This window comes from Hordeum vulgare, chromosome 2H (genome assembly GCF_904849725.1).
Source record: "Hordeum vulgare subsp. vulgare chromosome 2H, MorexV3_pseudomolecules_assembly, whole genome shotgun sequence".
Taxonomy (NCBI): domain Eukaryota; kingdom Viridiplantae; phylum Streptophyta; class Magnoliopsida; order Poales; family Poaceae; genus Hordeum; species Hordeum vulgare.
Window position 1 is genome coordinate 61,425,262 of NC_058519.1, and position 5,175 is coordinate 61,430,436.

Here is a 5,175-nt window from a genome sequence, read left to right on the forward strand (position 1 = left end):
GGTAGAAGAGTTCTCCGGCAGCGTGACGGTGCTCCGGAGGTTGGTGATGATCTTGTCTCAGTAGGGCTCCGCCCGAGCTCCGCAGAAACGCGATCTAGAGGAAAAACTATGGAGGTATGTGGTAGGGCAGCCGTGAGAAAGTCGTCTCAAATCTGCCCTAAAAGCCCCATATATATAGGAGGAGGGAGGGGGACCTTGCCTTGGGGTCCAAGGGACCCTCAAGGGGTCGGCCGAGCCAAGGGGGGGAGGACTCCCCCCCAAACCGAGTTGGACTTGGTTTGGTGGGAGGAGTCCCCCTCCCTTCCCACTTCCTCCCTCTTTTTTTTCTTTTCCTTTGATTTCCTTCTCTTGGCGCATACGCCCCCTTGGGGCCGTCCCACCAGCCCACTAAGGGCTGGTGTGTCTCCCCAAAGCCTATGGGCTTCCCCGGGGTGGGTTGCCCCCCCGGTGAACTCCCGGAACCCATTCGTCATTCCCGGTACATTCCCGGTAACTCCGAAAACCTTCCGGTAATGAAATGAGGTCATCCTATATATCAATCTTCGTTTCCGGACCATTCCGGAAACCCTCGTGACGTCCGTGATCTCATCCGGGACTCCGAACAACATTCGGTAACCAACCATATAACTCAAATACGCATAAAACAACGTCGAACCTTAAGTGTGCAGACCCTGCGGGTTCGAGAACTATGTAGACATGACCCGAGAGACTCCTCGGTCAATATCCAATAGCGGGACCTGGATGCCCATATTGGATCCTACATATTCTACGAAGATCTTATCGTTTGAACCTCAGTGCCAAGGATTCGTATAATCCCGTATGTCATTCCCTTTGTCCTTCGGTATGTTACTTGCCCGAGATTCGATCGTCAGTATCCGCATACCTATTTCAATCTCGTTTACCGGCAAGTCTCTTTACTCGTTCCGTAATACAAGATCCCGCAACTTACACTAAGTTACATTGCTTGCAAGGCTTGTGTGTGATGTTGTATTACCGAGTGGGCCCCGAGATACCTCTCCGTCACACGGAGTGACAAATCCCAGTCTTGATCCATACTAAATCAACTAACACCTTCGGAGATACCTGTAGAGCATCTTTATAGTCACCCAGTTACGTTGCGACGTTTGATACACACAAAGCATTCCTCCGGTGTCAGTGAGTTATATGATCTCATGGTCATAGGAACAAATACTTGACACGCAGAAAACAGTAGCAACAAAATGACACGATCAACATGCTACGTCTATTAGTTTGGGTCTAGTCCATCACATGATTCTCCTAATGATGTGATCCCGTTATCAAGTAACAACACTTGCCTATGGCCAGGAAACCTTGGCCATCTTTGATCAACGAGCTAGTCAACTAGAGGCTTACTAGGGACAGTGTTTTGTCTATGTATCCACACAAGTATTGTGTTTCCAATCAATACAATTATAGCATAGATAATAAACGATTATCATGAACAAAGAAATATAATAATAACTAATTTATTATTGCCTCTAGGGCATATTTCCAACACTCCACCGCTGCCCGCTCCGGATACTAAGCGGGAGCGTGCCACCAAGAACGCTCCGCCGACGATTCCTAAGCCACAGAGCACCCCAAAGCGCAAACGGTCGCCCCTCCCAAAGGTACGTCATGCTAATCTTCCTATCAGACCTTATGATCGTACCCCCGAGGAAAACGCCAGGATAGCAAAGGAACATCATGATGCGCAGATGAAAAAGAAGGAACCCGAGCCCCGCCAGGAATACACCGAGAAGCAAATAGCATTTGCAAAATACTTCACGACCCTTCCATCACAGTATGACTTACACCATAAGCCTGATGACTATACACGCACATTGCAGAAGGAAGTGAAAAAGAGCAGATCACGTGCAAGTGCAAGTGGGAGCAAATCAAGTTCAACTACAAGCAAGAAAATATCAGACGTTCCTCAGCTTGGACAACAGGCCAAACAGTCGATCCCACCCCTCAAGGTGTTAACCGAGAATGTGCCCCCTCCGGTGCAGGGGCTAGCTTTTGAAAGAGCAAAGGAGTTGGCGGCTGCATGTGGTGTCTCGGTTGAAGATTTGCTGGCTTCCCAAGACGACAGGATACCCAAGGCTGTGGTAGCCCCTAAGCCACAGTTTGTCATGGGTGAGCCTTTGGTCAGCAAAGATGATCTCCCAACAAATATGTGTTACTTGCATCAATGGTACTTAAGTGAATCAAAGAATGGGAGCACGATGATCGTGCTGAGTGTCCCACAGGAGTACTACGGCCGCCCCGAACAAATCCATATCGACTTTGATGAACTCTTCCAGATGTACAATGGCGACGCCCTCGACAAATCGCTTATGAGTTGCTATTGTCTATAAGTTTTTCAATTCGTTGTCTACATATAACTTGTTTAGTTATTTCAATTCATTGTCTATATATAACTTGTACTCTATTATGCAGAATGAAGATTCTGGATTGTAAAAGTAAGAGCATCCTAAATATTGGGTTTATTGACCTAGATAAAATACATATAGCAACGCTAACTAATTATCCCAAAGAGACGGAGGAAAACCTTCTAAGGTTTCTAAAAGATCAAAACTTCTGTGACCACATACTGTTTCCATACAACTTCAGGTGAGGGTATTTACTCTGCTGTGTCCATTCACTTATAAGTGTAATTGATAAGTTACTGACACACATATATATATATATACATGTGCAGCTTCCATTGGATTCTGTTGGACATTCAAATTGATAAGGGAAGAGTTGATGCCTTCGACCCATTATCGAGACCCTTGAAACAGTTCCAAAGCCTGCAGGACATGCTCCAAGGGTAATTTCAATCATTCTTGCGCTCTATCGGTCTCTTTCGATGATTTTCTGATATATCAATTAATGAAAAACTTAGCACATCATTATCCTTGTCGGGCAGGGTTTGGAAGCGGTTCAAGTGCGTGACTCCCGGTATCGAGCATGAGAAGCTGACCTTTAGAGCGGCTCAGGTAAGTAGTAGTATGATATACTTCTATTTTCAATACATTTATGATGCTAGATTATTATTTTGATTATATATATTCTATTCTCCTAAAGTGCGACCAGCAGCCACGGGGAACGCATCTATGCGAATACTATGTTTGCGAGACCATTCGCACGTTTACCTCTGAGCACAAGGATCACAGATTCGACGTAAGCAATGAACATTCACACCTCTATTTTTACCCGTCATTCTTTGTTATCATGATTGATATTCATATTCATCTCCTCTTCTTATATAGCACACGGCCATGACGACGAAGGTCCTACCAGAGCAACGCGCGATTGCTGTTGCAGAGGAGCTTGCGACCTTTCTGAGGACGGAAGCTATAGATGACAAAGGACGATTTAGTGTAGCCAGGGGCCATTACTGATGTTCGTCCATGTAATCGAATAGACGGGCTCTAGTCCCGATAATTCAGATCTCCATATAATTGTATATATATGCTCGCTTGTAAGATAAGTTAACCATATATATATATGCATAATTATTTCTATTTAAATTATATGAAAACTAATTCCCGAACACCAAACGAGGCATCACGTTAATCTCCCGAACACCTAAACCCTAAAACCCTAAAACCCAAAAATAATTTCATTAAAAAAAACCCGAAAATAAGCAAAATCTGAAACTCTTTAGTCCCGGCCCGTGTAACGAACCAGGACTAAAGGTCCTGCCCCTGGGGCGCTACGAGGCGCCCACGTGGAGCACCTTTAGACCCGGCTTGTAACAGGGCCGGGACTAAAGGTTAGGCCTTTAGTCCCGCCCCTTTAGTCCCGGTTGGTGAACCGGGACTAAAGCCCCTTACGGGCCGGGGCTAAAGGCCCCGTCTCCACTAGTGTAAGTAGACATACCCATATCTACTCAAATCATTAGTGAGGGTGAGAACATAATGATAGCCTCCGCGAGCTTCAACGCTCATTGGGCCGCATACATCGGTATGTATTATTTCCACTAGGATGGTTGCTCGCTCCATTATTTCGGAGAATGGTGTCTTAGTCATCTTGCCCATCAGGCACGGCTCGCATGTGTCAAATGATTCAAAATCAAGTGACTCCAAAAGTCCATCAGTATGGAGTTTCTTCATGCACTTTACGCAGATATGACCAAGGCAGAAGTGCCACAAGTATGTGGAACTATCATTATCAACCTTACATCTTTTGGTACTCACACTATGAATATGTGTATCATCACGATCGAGATTCATCAGGAATAAACCCTTTACCAGCGGGGCATGACCATAAATCAGTCCACTCATATAAATAGAACAACCATTATTCTCACAGTTAAATGAGTAGCCATCTTGCATCAAGCGAGATCCTGATACAATGTTCATGCTTAAAGCTGGTACTAAATAACAATTATTAAGGTTTATAACTAATCCCGAAGATAGATGTAGAGGTATCGTGCCGACGGCGATCACATCGACCTTGGAACGATTCCCGACGCGCATCGTCTCCTTGTCCTTAGCCAGCCTACGCTTGTTCCGTAGTTCCTGTTTAGAGTTGCAAATGTGAGCAACATCATCGGTATCAAATACCCAGGAGCTAATACGAGCGCTGGTAAGACATCAATAACAAGTATATCACATATACCTTTGACTTTGTCGGCCTTCTTGTCCGCTAAGTACTTGGGGAAATTCCGCTTCTAGTGATCGGTTCCCTTGCAATAATAACACTCAGTCTCAGGCTTTGGTCCTTTCTTTGACTTCTTGCCAGCAACTGGCTTACCGGGCGCGGCAACTGCTTTGTCGTCTTTCTTGAAGCTTTTCTTACCCTTGCCCTTCTTGAAACTGGTGGTCTTATTGACCATCAACACTTGATGCTCTTTCTTGATTTCTACCTCCGCATATTTCAGCATTGAATATAACTCGAGAATAGTCTTTTCCATCCCTTGCATGTTGTAATTCATCACAAAGCCTTTATAGCTAGGTGGAAGCGACTGGAGGATTCTGTCAATGACCGCATCATCCAGAAGTTCAACTCCGAGCTGAGTCAAACGGTTGTGCAACCCAGACATTCTGAGTATGTGCTCACTGACAGAACTATTCTCCTCCATCTTACAGCTAAAGAACTTGTCGGAGACTTCAAATCTCTCGACCCGGGCATGATCTTGAAAAACTAGTTTCATCTCCTCGCACATCTCATATGCTCCGTGAT